The sequence below is a fragment of the Sciurus vulgaris genome, assembly GCF_902686455.1.
Source record: "Sciurus vulgaris genome assembly, chromosome: 3".
Lineage (NCBI taxonomy): Eukaryota > Metazoa > Chordata > Mammalia > Rodentia > Sciuridae > Sciurus > Sciurus vulgaris.
Window position 1 is genome coordinate 8,471,192 of NC_136463.1, and position 14,045 is coordinate 8,485,236.

Consider the following 14,045-nt stretch of genomic DNA (forward strand, 5'->3'; position numbering starts at 1 on the left):
ACTTGAGCCCAAGTTGTACTCTTACTCTTTGATCAGCCACTGCTGTGGTCACTGCTGCAGATCCTATCCCCACATACCCTGGTGCTGATCTGCTGGCCCACTGAGACCTTCAGTCCCTTCCTTAGTTCTAACCCGTCTTCTCTGTTGTATTCCCGGCCATTGATGTTCTCCTGGCCCAGGCTCCATAGCTATGTGTTTGTTACATTTAACCATCTCAACAGCCTTGTGAAATAGGAGGCACTTGTTTTTACAGGTGAGGAAACTGAGGTTTTCTAGTAAGTGGTAGAGTTAGAATTCCAACTTTCAGTTGCCTGACATCAAAGACACCCGCCTTTGTCTTGCCCTTGAATTTTAAAACTGCTCTTCACTAACACCAAAAATGATGGGTGGTGGATCTTCAGCAACCTGATCCTGCTCAGATCTGTGACCTTCTTCCTTTCAGCCTGGACGCAATCTCCCTGCCCTCGTATCTGGCTGGGCTCCTCAAACTTCTGCTTTCCTGCCAGGGGTGAGGGTGCATTAGTAATTTTTTGGAGTTTCCTTTGTGCCTCAGACTATGGGTTTCATTAGTTCCAGAGCCGAGCTGGTATTTTAAAATGAATTGAGGGACCAGGGGCTTGATAATCCAATGATGTTGTGAGCAAGAGTTAACTTGGGGCAGAGAAAGTCCAGGCTTGTGTGTCCCGGTCATTCATTCATTTATTCAACCCACCGGCCACTTAAGCATCCCCTGAACCCAGCTGCTGAAAGAGAAGTCCAGGGTACCAATACCAGCAGAATACAGTGGCTAAGAAGCCTCACTCTTGGGACAACTTAAAGGGTTCTGGAGAAAGACGTGAAGGTCCTCACCAACAATGGCATCCTCGGTGACACTGTTAGACTAACCTTCCTACCAGGAAGGAGTCCTCTTCACGTTCACTGCCCCCTGCCCTCTTCAGCAGGCATCAGCGGCTGTGACAGCAGCTGAGGCATTCGGCCAAAATCAAGGGCAGATTTCTAGTCCAGACTGCAGGAGGAACACAGCAGTTTGACTCTCAGGTCCGAAGTGCTAAGGATACCTTCAGGCAGTGTGCCTTGCTGCTCTGTCCTGCCAAGATTCCAGAAGGTTAAGGAGTAATACAAAGGTCGTCCAAAATACAGCAGGACAAAGAGAGGTGCAAAGGCAGGGTGATTTGAGGAGAGCGAACAGCTACCTTTAGGCCTGTGGGGATCAGAAACTAGGCAGGCTTCTCCCTCTGAGCCCCACAACATCCCAGAGAGATTGATGTTATCACTGGACTTTCCAACCTGAAGAAAGAAGGGCTGGCCCCAGGGGTGCAGCATGTCCCCTGCAGGGCTGGCTCGATGGACCTTGCTTCACCCTTCCCCAGATCAGCCCTCTCCTCTGAGGAGGGCAGTTCCATCTCATTCCATCCTTTGCAAACTGAAGGCTTTGTGATTTAGATTCGGAATTCAGTGGAGGAGAAGGGATTCAGAAAACTCAAGCTCAAGAGTTTTGTGGGTAGGCAGACCCAGTTTCAGATCTGGACTCTACCAATATTTTCCTGTTTACTACTTACACAGTCTTAGGAGAATTGTTTTTGTTTTTTTTTTTTTTTTGTTGGGGGGGCAAGTGCGGTGGGGAATTTGACCACTGAGTCACATCCCCAGCCCTTTTTTATATTTTATTCAGAGACAGAGTCTCACTGAGTTGCTTAGCACCTCACTTTGGCTGAGGCTGGCTTTGATTTCACAATCCTCCTGCCTCAGCCTCCCGAGTCCCTGGGATTACAGGCATGCGTGCACCACCGCACCCAGCAGGAGAGTTTTGAGCCTCATCTTTCCTATCTATGATGGACAGATGAAGCTTCAATGTTCTGAGTATAAGTTGTAAACAATGCTTAACATGTGAGACTGGTCTCTTAACCCGCAGGCGTTGTTAATATCGGGGTCTTCACTGAGTTCAGAACTTGTGATGAATTTTCTCCTGTTGTCTTAGAAGTAGAAAATCTAGGAGTGGTGAAACATTTGGGTATCCTCCTATGCCATTGTAAACGTGAAAATTTGTAAAAGTCAACCCGGGGAAGTTGGAAGCCTTCTGTGTTCTGTTGCAAAGGATTCCGACTCATCCCCTCTGGCTTTCAGATCTCAGAATTGGGTTGGAGGAGATGGTCTGGGAGCCCACGTTGTGTCTTCCTCTACCTTACCTTTCAAAGAAGTGGAGCAGGGACCTGCAGGTGCTTCCCTGTGACTCCAGCTGGCTTAAGGACCATGGGGGCACGTAATTTGGAAATACCTTCTTTGCATCAGGCCATGGAGACCTAGCTGCAGGCAGGGACCATACATGCTGATGCCTCTCGGTGGTCTGCCCACTGTAGAGGGCTGACCAGTCTCCCACGGAGGGGGAACAGCCAGCATCTCTGTGCTGCAGCTACAGGCTCCCTCTCCTCAGCCCTCAAGCTTCCCCCGCTTTCCCTGTTAGGGACACCACAACAGCCAGAGCTGGAAGACCATCCAAGGCAATGACTTTGGCTATCGATAGATGAAAAGGAAAAATGTTTAGACAAGAATGAAAACCAGAAAACCTTCCACCTTTGAGGGGTTTCACTCGTCCTTCTCTGGAGGATGCAAATATATTAAACGCATATGCAAATCCAACGATGGTTTGGCATTTTTTAAACATTGACATGGAACCAATGAACCAATGTTCAGTTCCAACAACAGCTCTGCAAAGATGACATGTATGTCCTCACGTGGAGGTCAGATCAGAGCTCTGCATTTAAGGTGCTGGGGAAACCTCTTGCAGTGTTCTCCGTCTGGCTCGGCTGGCTCGGCTGGGAATAAGAAATCTTGACTGCGTGGTCTTGCTGATGCTCCAGGCCCCCAGGTCTTTTTTCGTAGTTTCCACTTACTATGTGAGAGTTCTTCTCAGACTCAGGACCGGGGTCAGGGTGGAGTTTTCCAGTAGTCCAGCATAAAACTCAGCACGAACCTGGTTGGAATGAAAGAAGAACAGCAAAATCTGACCTCCCAAATCCCAAATGTGGCCTCCTTTATGCCTGCAGCTCCGCCCCCCCTCCATCCTTGTACCCGCTCCCTCTGTATTCACGCTGCCCCCTGCAACTACCCTGGTAGCAACCGGAGCCCCAGCGTGGCAACCCCCCTCACCCCACTCCCGAAGTTCTCTGGACACTGCTCCAGCGGGCTGGGGGCTGTGGAGGAGATTCGATTGTCCCGATGGAGGTGAAGTGGCCTTTGAGGCCCCTTGGAAGGGGGTGGGTGGCGGGAGGCGGCAGCCTGGCCGGACGGCTGACTGTGAATGTAGCCGGCTCATTGTTCCTCAGCTTTATTCTTCAGGCCTCGATGGGGCTGATTTAGAAATCCTAATCAGGGAGTGCTCAGGGCTTCCCGGGTGTGACACAACTTGAGCAGCTCTGGGGGACTCTTTGTTCTCCGATGACAGCTGACTTGGTCGCCAGTGGGAACAGTTTGAGCATAACTCTACCCCGCGGGCGGGCGGGCACGCTGGCAGCTGCGGTCTTAACTCTTTGTTACCCACTCCTGAGGTCCCTTCACTTGCCTGATCCTTCCTCAGAATGACAGCTCTTAAATTCACCTTCCTGTGGATGCAGGAGGAGGGGGGTTAGTACTGAAGCGGGAGGGCCACACGGTGTCCCATGCCGGTGACACTCTTGGAAAATCAAGGGTCTCTCTCTCTCTCTCTCTCCAGCCAGTTCCACTTTGCTAGCAGTGAAAGCTGCTGGGTCTGGTCTGGTGTGGACTGTGACCACTCAGCACCCCCACCAGCGTTTCCCTTTCTGACCTGGCAGAAGTGACTAGCAGCTAAGGGATGGGGATTTTAAATACATACTCACATTCTGGGACTTTGATCAAAGACAGCCAAGCAGCACAGGACACCTAGTGAGAAGACCCCAGAGGGAAAAAAGTCTAAGAGTGCTGGATTTGGAGCCAGGCAGAGCTGGGCTGGAGTTGGAGCAACCCCACGTGACCAATCTTGGGCGAGCTGTTTTGTCTCCGCGGCCTCCGTACAGTCACGTGTGAAAAGGGAGATACTTACAACAGCAGGGCCCCTCCAGATCGGATGAGCTAGTGCATGTGAACGGCTGTTGCAGGCTTTGCTGAACTCAGGGCCCGGTGCTCTTGCTAGAACTCCGGTGCTTTCCCCACAGGAAGGATGCTGTTGCTCCAGGAGGCAAAGAAGTCGGGAAACCTGGGAAAGTCTCTTAGATCACATTGTTATGCAGATTTTTTTATTCTGAGTTAGAAATGCAGCCAACTAAATTATTCATTCAATAAACTTTGAGTGCCAGCAACGAGGTAGGCACCGAAGCTCACGAAGATGACCTAGACGTCGACCTGGCCTCGGGGAGCCAAGATGATTAAAGTGGGTACATAGTTCGGACTGCTGAGTTTGACTGCAAACACAGATGCACAACTCCAGCCTGCATAAAAGAGAAGCCAGAAGGAGCCCAAGGAAGGGTTGATCAGGGTGCCCCTGCAAGGGGAGGGGTGTAACTTTGCTTCAGGTCCACTGGGACCAGAGAGTCAAGTATGACCAGGCCCCCCTTTTGGCTCCACTTCCTACTCCTATTTGCAGGCTTCGTTGTCCTCCCAGCAGGTTCCTGTCAAGAACAGTGGACAGCACAGGTAGGAACCAAGCCTGAGCTTAACACTGTTGCTCACACCAGGAAGCCTGCAGACTGAACCAGGGCCAAATGCCCACTAGGGCCAAGCCGCGCCATGCAGTGGGCTGGTGTTCTAACAGGGTCTCCTTGTCTGAACCCTGTGAATAGGGAGGGGCACGTGGGCCAATTCTCAAAAAGAGCTTCTGGGGAGAAAACTGTAGAGGAGACCATTATGGGAGCAAGGGCCAGATATGAAGGGAGTTTGGATTTGGCCTCTAGGCCAAAGGGAACCATGAAAAATATAAGCTGAGGAATCACATGGCCATATTTATATTCTTCCACTCTAAAGCTGTAAGCAAACGGAAATGAGGGGGATGATTTGGGGAGCAGAGAGACTTCTCAGTAGCTACCATAACAGCCCCAGCATTAGACGATAAGACCCTAAAGCCAGGGAAGGAACAGCAGAGATGGCCAGAAGGGGCAGATAGGAGAGATTTAGAGGTGCAATCAAAAGAACCCGTTAACTTCCTATTGGAGGAAGGAAGGGAAATATTAATTTTCTTTTTTTTTTTTTTCAGGGCTGGGGATGGGACCCAAGACCTCACGCATGCTTGCTTGGTGAGTGCTCTACCACTGAGCTGCATCCCCAGCCCAGAGTGAAATACCAAGGATGATTCCCAAGTCTCCATTTGGAAAACAAGTTTATGGACGTGGACTGTAGCTGTTGTTCTTGACTGGTGGTTTCTGATGAACTCATGGTTCAGCCAACCCCCCAGAGAGATCCATGTCTGTATTTATATCTATGTATCCTTCTACCATCTTTGATCATCTATCACTTATCTTCTATCTCTGTCTGTCTCTCTGTCATCTAATCATCTATCTGAAGTATGAAAGGCTTGTTTGGTCCCCAGGACACAGATGACAGGACAGGGACCGGAAACCAACAGAACGGTGACTGCTCTCTGCCTGGACCCAGACACAGGCCTGTTTCCCTGTAGGAAAATGCAGAAGTTCAAGTCAGAAGCGAGGTTCATGCAGACAACGCTGCGATCCCAAGTGGGGAGACGGAATGCCCCCGTTGCTTCCAGGTTGTAGGAGTGACTGTAACCCAGTGGGGAGAAGGGACACTCAGCCACCTTCCCAAGGAGCAGCGGCAGCGGCAGCAGGAGTGAGGTTCCAATGCCAAGGACTCCAGGACACCTGGGGGGGACACCTGGGCTAGTCCTCTGCACATTCCAGCCCTATCCAGAGCGACTTGGCTGTTTTTCCATCTTATGAACAAATTTAACTGGAAACAATGGGTTCTGTTGACATAGAATCATATTTTCTCATGAATGGGGGGACAGTGGAAATGAGGGAGACTGGTTTAGAAGCAACGGGTCCTGAGTGAGAAGCCATCGCCCTCAAGCAGGCAGTGGCCGCAGAAATGGAAAGGTGGGCTCTTCCAGGCTTGCGGGCTGCCTGTGGGGGTCGTGGAAGCCAGGAGCTGTTAGAATTTCCTCATCTGGAGCCTTGGCAAAGGAAAATGGTGGTTCTATGACCAGAATTAGTAGAGTTGGCAAGTGGACGTGGTTTGGTATGGAAGTCAGTGACTCTCAGGCACATGCAAGTCCTTATTTGAGGAGAGAAGAAAAGAAATGAAAGGTACATGAATTAGATCTGAGACATGTGAACCCAAGATAGTAGAAGTGGCCTTCCACCAGGATACCTGCGGAGGCATCCGTGGCCATGATTATAGGCCAGGGTGACTGACAAATACTGTTATGGTTTGGGTCTGGAATGTTCCCCCAAAGCTCATGTGTTGAAAAGTGTGGTCCCCAATGCAGCGAGGTTCAAAGGTGGGGTTTTTGGGCAATGTTTGAATCATGAGGACTCTGACCTCATCGGCTAATGGATTAATCCACTCGTTTGAAAAAAATTTTGTTTTAAATCCACCGATAACTGGATAGACTACAGGGCGATGGGACCTAGTTGGAAAAAGTTGGTCAGTTGGGGCATGCCCTGGAAGGCGCTGTCCTGCCCTGGTCCATTCCTCCCCACCCCTCTCCCTCTCTCTCCCTGCTGCCTGCTTCCTTGCTGCTATGAGGTGAGCAGCTCTCCTGCCACACCTTTCCACCATGATGTTGTGCCTCACCAGAGCAATTGATCTGGCCAACCATGGACTGAATCCTCTGAAACCATGAGCCAAAATGAATCTTTCCTCCTCCAAGTTGTTTTGGTCACAGCAACAAAAAGCTATAAAACACAAATGCTATTGGAGAACGTGTTTGGGACTAGAACTGGAAACTTCCTGTCTTGGGGAAGAATATTTCGGACTAGGTGGTGTGATATAGATTCCTGTCCTTTCCAGGGAAGTCTCCAACTCCCATCAATTCCATTCCATCCATCATTTCATCCCTCCATCCATCCATCCATCCATCCATCCACCCATCCACCTGTCTACCCATCTCTGTCACCTACTGTATCTATTACACATCTACCTCTATCATCCTCTTTCTCTCTTTCTGTACATCCAGCCAGCTAGCCATTACTTCCTGAACATCTCTTTTTTTTTTTTTACTTTGCCCTTTTGGAGAGTCAAAGAACAAAATACAAGTTTATCCCTGAAGTTTCAAAACTGCCAGTAAATCATAAAATTTCCCCAAAGAACATTTGCCACAACTTCTCAGTACTTCTTGCTGTGTACCTGGTCAGAGTAACTAGAGGGCCTTTCTGCAGATGATGGTCTAGTTAATGCTTCCTTTTCATTCAAATAGTAAATAGTTTAATTCCAATGGAATGTCTAAACATCTTTCTTAGCAAACAGTTTTGGGATTATCTACATATTACTCATTTCAAGGGTAAATTCCTTATTTTTCTGGATGGATTGAGCACCTTTGACATCTGTCTTTCACAATGATCCACATTTTATGTTTGGAGAATGAAAATTCATTTGAAATTAGCCTTTGCCACATATAAAGATGGATTTGTTTGCCGGAATGCATGCAATACACTTCTATCTTCTAACATTCCCCCATCTGTCCTTCTACAAGGACTTTGAGGAGCCCACTGTGCTTAGATACTTTTGTCAATACCTAGCCTACTCTTCGGAGAGAAGATCTCATTGATCACCTCAATCTCCATGGCTTCAAAACTTTTCTTTGTTAATCATTAAGAGTAAAACCATCAAACTGATGACTGTTTTAGTAAATGTATTGCTTAGAATCTATTATTTTAAAAAAATAAGAACTATTTATTATGACTTTTTATTTAAAAATTAAATTAGTAAACAAAAAACCCACTTCAAATGGATAAATAAAAAAAAAACAGAGGGGGTTTATTGGCTTACACTACTGGAAAGATGATGGATTAAGTGGCATTCAGGGTTGGTTTGATCCAACACACAATTAAGTCATCAAGAACTGGATTTTATTTTGTCCCTTTGTTCTGTATTTATTGGTTTCACCTTTATCTTCAGGCTAGTTTCCTTCAAGGTGGTGACATGGCCTATGCACTAGGTTTGTCATCTTTCAACTATGCTGGCCACAAACCAGGAGATGGGTTGGGATTGCCTCCTCTAACAAAGTAGAAACTTCCTTTCTTAGAAGCCCTACGGAGCCAGTCCTCAGGAGTCAGATGAGGAAACCAGCATTTGACCTTTGGCATAGACTTCATTTACCTTAACCAATCACTGAGGCAGGGGGACAGGCATCCCATCTCTGATTGGTTCAACCTTGCAAATGAGTGGAGTCACCCTCCAGGTCATCGCAGGACGGTTATACAATGGAAGAAAAAAGAGAAAGTGGAAATTTAACTGTAATTTCTACTATAGTAAGAATTTAAATTTTTTTCAATGAATTGGCATGTTTTGAGTGTTTTCTAGAAGCAAAGAGCTTTGCTAGGTTTTTGCCAATCGACTATAAATATCCTGATCTTGACATTTATGATTACACAAATAACAAATCTATGACCTGGAAATGTAGAGCAAGGAAGGGGCTGAACTTGCCCCCAGATTCTCTGGGCTTCCTGTGGAATTACAAGAATCATGCTGGATGCCTAGACTTTGAAAAATTCAAATGGCACTGGAAATAGCAACGTTCGCATTAAAAAGTAGGGGTTACTGGAAGTTCTTTTCTTCCCTTCCTCCTATGTTGATAACAGCTGTTTGGGGGAAATTATCTCCACTAGACCTGTTGGGCTGTGGTACAATTCCAGTTAATATTTGACTATTGGTTTCCTGTTGCTCAGAAAACTAGTAGTGAAAAATAAACCACAATATAAGTTGTCTCCTCTTCTTTCTCCCTCCAACTTGTAAGTCTCTGCCCTTTTAAAGAGATACTTTGCTAGCTGTAAATTTCAAGGATATGTTCACTGTTTGTTCCAAAGGGAGGGAATCGGAAAAGAATCTTTTGGCAGTTCCAGGGAACTTGTTGCCTATTTTCCAGAGTGGTAGGAGAAGTGCTGGAGATCAAGTTTCTGGAACATTCTTCTACCTGGTTTCATGGCTTTATGAGCATATACCCAGAGGCCCATCTTAGAGTTTAAGTGGGTTCTGTAGGTAGATGAGAAAATTAGGAATGGAAATTGAAAAGAGCTTTGGTGAAAAATGTCACACGTCTCAGTGTAACTGAGGGAGAGAAATGAAGCTTCCAGCCCAAGGACAACACCCATCTCTGCACCTTAGTCCCCAGTTCCCTCTCTCACCCTCAGCTGATTGAAGGATCTTACCAATGCATTGGTACCCCAAGCACCTGCGTCCACCAGACCGTCCTTTACGGACATTTCCTGATCTCCTGGCTTCGGCTGGCTGGTGTCTCCATGGTAACAGAGAGTGGGGAGGGGACCGGGGGCAGCTCAGTCCATTTGTCATCAATTGCCACTGTTTTGTTCCGCCTGGTGTGTGCTCTCCATTGTGTCCTGGAGGAGGCAGAGCAGAAGAATTCAGGAAGGAGCTGCGCCTGCCCTTTGAGACTGGGGGCGGGGGACTTATAACCCAGGACACAGCCTCAGAGAGAGCAAGGCATGGGGGCTGTGGCAGAGTGCCCACCTTCCTGGGAGAATGCTTTTCCTGTAGCTCGGATTTTGTTTTAGGAAGGAAGGTGGCATTGGAGTCAGCCTCGAGACCTTCACTGTCTCACTGAATTAAGAAGCAGGGAATTCAGACACAACTTCCCCGTGACATAGACCGAGAGGAGATGCTACCCTTCTCATTCCGGGTTGACACTGCTTATAAACACAGCGTGCTCGGTTGGGCTGCCATTCTGGCACTGCCTTCGCCAGAGCAAGGCCGAGTCCTCGCTCTGTGTGGCACCCCTCTGTCTGCTGTGCCTTCTTTTCTGCCACTGTAGAAAAGACGGTCCCATCTGGCCTGAGCAGTTTGAGCCAGGAGTTGGTTGGAAGCGTTTCTTGTTGGCTGGGCCGACGAATATTCCTGCTGCCACGGTCCTGGGCCTAGGAGGTCTTCCTTTTGCTTCGCTCCTGTTTTTGACCTTAGTAAAGTCTCAGCCCAAGTTGCTCCAGGCCCATGGCAGGTTGGTGGTGGCCTTGTTTCGTTCTGAGAAGAGCTGGGCTGCGGCTGGCTCCAGGGGCGCCTTCTCTGCCCGTTGGTGATTTGACCTCCGCTTTTGGCTTCTCTGCGGCCTCCCTACCGTGGAGTGGAGTGTGCCCATCCGCTTCCTTCCTCTCTGGTGGCTCTGGCTCCATCAACTTCTTGCCTTTTCTTTTTTATCTCCTCCCGCTCTGACAGTTGGGACTGCCCAAGCGTCTGTCCTTGACCTCTCTTCTCAGGGCGTTCCTCCTCTGCGGCCGCAGCCCTGGGTTCAAGCCCACTTCCAGCCCAGCTCACAGCTCTGCAGGGGTGTGTACGGTCCAACTATCCAGAACAAATCGGGCTTTCTCCTCCAATCTCCCTGCTGCCCTTATCCTCCTGCACCGTCAGCATCTCTGGCCTTCCAGCACAGACTTCAAATCTCTGCATCATCTCTAATGACTCCCAGGAGGACGTGCCATGCCCTGCCTCGCTGCTCCCTGCTCCCGGTTCTTACTCTCCTGCCTTCCCTCTCCCTGCCCCCACCATCCCTGCCGCCCACTGCCCTGCTCTCCGTTCTTCACGCAGCTAGACCGGGGCTCTGCCATTTCTGGGCCTCTGCTTTGTCCCTCTTGCTGCTTCTGCTGTGGGTCAAGTCAGGCTCTGCTCAAAAACGTTAAAACCTCTCTAATCCCTGAAAATCAGAGTCCAGTCTTCAACTCAAGTCACACCGGGGCCCCCGAGATACGGCCTGCACCCCGTCACACTGGCTGCCCCCGACGGCTAGCGTGTTGGTTGGCTAAGCCCTCAGACTCCTGGAGTCCGCTGCTGGGGCTGCACAGGGACACGCCCTCTGGCAGGTGCACTGAGGGGTGACCTGACCAAGTTCCTGCACTTCCAGGAATTTATATTAAGGAAATAATCAGACAGCCACACAAGGATATGCTCAGAAGCATCGTGACAGCATTATTTGAGATGGTATAAAGTGCAAAAGAAAATACCAGTGTCCACTATTATCAATACAACGGAACACTAGGCAACTGTTAAAAAGGAGTACACACCGATTTACTGACGTGGAAAGCTATTGTCATCATTTTTTTGAGTTCTAAGTAAACAAGAAGCTATGGAATATTTCAGACACTTTATGTAATATTTATAGCATAATGGGATAGAAAAGCTCAATATATATATAATACATACATGCGTATATTCACATTGCACACACACATACAAACGCCTTCTTGTTAGTGGCTGCAATTGTAGTTAGTGGTGTATTGTTTTTCCTTTAGCTTATGGGTGTTTGAACAACTTCTATCCTAACTGTGGGCCAGCCTCACACGGTGATGAAAAGTTAAAGCTGCAGTGTGCCGGGACCAAGCAATTCTAAGAACTAACACGACCTCACTCTTTGGTCCCCTCGACGTTGCAAGCCTGGCCACTGTGACTGTAGGTCTCACGTCCCTTGTCCTGGCTCAGCCTCATCCATTCCCTTCTGCAAGGGAGGAGCCAGACAGAGGCCTGAGGTCTGTGTCCTCCGGCTGCTCTCTCCCCTGTGCAGGAGGGAGGGTAGTGTGCTGAGGCCCGGCCACGGGGGTGGAGCATGTACGCGAAAGGCATCTAGAGGACCAAACATCAGCAGCAGCAAGAGCGTGCGTGATTAGCGCTGAGGCCCCTGAGCCTGCCTCTGTGGACCGTTGCCACATGAGGACCTGGCACGGTCTCAGCCTCAGCCCTGAACCCAGTAAGGATGGACATAGCCCATGCTGCAAATGGGTTGGGGTCCCGGTCCCCAGGTTGGGGGGCATCATGGCTCCCTACGTGCCCCAGTACTCCCAGCTCCTTCCAGTGTTTCCAAAGTGATGTTTAACTCGAGGAGTCACGGACAAGATGTGTCCTGAGACAGGCCTGTCTGGTAGCCACATGGAGACTTTGGAGCTGCTTGGCTGTCTCTCTGATGGCTTCCAGTTCTGTCCTTGGGATCTCAAGGACTGACTGGCTCCCAGGAGCTGGGGGCCCTCAGAGCTGCTGGCTATGGCTGATAAATAAGCAGGCCTCCATTCCCATCGTGGCTTTGACTAGAGAACAAGCTGATCCTCTTTCTCTCTCTCTCTCTCTCTCTCTCTCTCTCTCTCTCTGTCCTTAACTAGTAAAAGTCTCCTCTGCACACAAAAGGTTGGGGCCTACCTCAGGATTTTTAACAGGAGTCAAGATCCAGATCCATTTACTTAGGTCCTGAAGAGATCCAGAGGGAAGGAGAGAGTCTGGGAAGAAGTAAGGAAGGGACAGAGTCGGATGCCAAGCTCCAAGATGGCCAGGATGGGGGGCGTGGAAAGTAGTAACGGTCTCATTTATCCTGGTTTGTTCACTTGCCCACGAGGGAAATCATGGCCTGGAATTGATCCATGGGGAGCCTTGGAGGTGGACTACAGTCCAGGAGAAGGACCCGGAGGCAGAGGGGAGTGGAGCCCGAGACCATTCGTCTCAGTCTGGTTGGGAGGCTGCTTGGCCAGCCCGCCTGGACCTGTCAACAGCTAGAAATGTGAGGGCAGATGGGGCCGGAGGCCTCGTTAGCCCATCAGCAGAGCTCACATCTCAACCTCCTGAGTCATCCATGATGAAACCCCTCTTCGGCCTGGGAGGAGGCAGCCCCAGGGAACAGGACTCCTGTGCAAAGCCTGGTTTTGAGCAAGGCCACATCCGGAAGGACCGGCCAGGACGAGTTAGCCCCAGTGCAGTGCACACTCCAAGATGACTCGAACAAGTTCCCAACTGAAGCGATTTCTTTCACGCTCTCCATCTGGAATCGGGGGAGCGTCCATGTTCTTGCAGAACCAGGCTAACTTAGCCCTCGAGTACCAGGCTGGGGATCTCCCAGGGCGAATCTTCTTCTCCTTGGGACATCCACTCCACTCTCCAAAGAGATTCAGAAAAACCACCTCTAAGGGATGGGACATGGAAACACTTTGACTTCTGTGGATAGATAAGGCCTTGTTATGGAGCCGGGAGTGATAACCTGCGGGAGAGTCAGGCGTGTTGTCAGAAATGTTCTGCTAAAGGAAACAGTTTCAGTCCTCCAGCAACACGTGTGGAAGATAGGAGAGGGAACGCCTTGCACCTCCGTGTCTCCAAATGCTTCAAGGCCGACCCAAAGTGCACAGGGAAGCGGCTGGCCTCTGGGGCTGGCCTGTGAGTGACAGGCTGTGCCTGAAATGGTAATTTGGGTGTTGGAATCATAGGGAGGCTGGAATTTTTAGTACAGCCTTGAAAAAAAAATATCAGTCGGCCCACCCCTGGGACGGGAATGGGGTAGAGGCGAACGAAATAACTAAAATCTGCTGTCTGTACGACCAGGCACGGATTGTTACTTGAATGGCAAAGGAGAAATCAAATGTGCCCAGATAGTGTTCTCCTGCTTGTTTTCTATCTTTCCAACCCCGGGCCCCTTATCAGGATTTCTTGAGAAGTCCCAAAGGGACTTGCATGAGGGCTACGAGGGGACAGCAGTCCCAGGAAATGAAGCCTGGAGCTGAGAGGAGCCAGCAGAGGAGGCAGGGGCCCTGCAGCACCTTGGGCCAGCTCCCACCCAGGAGGACCCTGTGGGCTGGGAGCTTCAGAGGGGACCTGCTTGTGTTCAGTGCTAAATTGTCCCAGTCTTTGAAAAATCTGCCTTCAGCGAGCAGCCAGGAAAATGGCGGAGGGCGATCTCTCACACCAAGCTTTTCAGTTCTACTGGCGTAGGCCGTCCGTAGCCATGGCTGGGGGTTGCTTTTAGGGGTTGTCAGTAATCTCATCAGAAGTGTTTACGTGCCTAGGCGATTGTCAGGCTCTGGGGCCCATGAGAAGAGCCAGGTCAGTCACAGAAGGGCGTGCTCTTTGTTTGGGTGGTCTCCTCAGCGTTGCTGGACATCCGGGCA

At 49.7% G+C, this 14,045-nt stretch overlaps 1 long non-coding RNA gene across 1 annotated transcript; it reads right to left on the reverse strand.

The window, feature by feature from the left end:
* Positions 1 to 1,661: 1,661 nt before the first annotated feature.
* On the reverse strand, positions 1,662 to 9,441 carry LOC306656757. The gene is made up of 3 exons (XR_013762635.1): positions 9,333 to 9,441; positions 3,855 to 3,897; positions 1,662 to 2,971 (listed from the first exon to the last, which is right to left on the reverse strand). It is a non-coding gene; the product is annotated as an uncharacterized lncRNA (long non-coding RNA).
* Between the last annotated feature and the right edge of the window lie 4,604 nt (positions 9,442 to 14,045).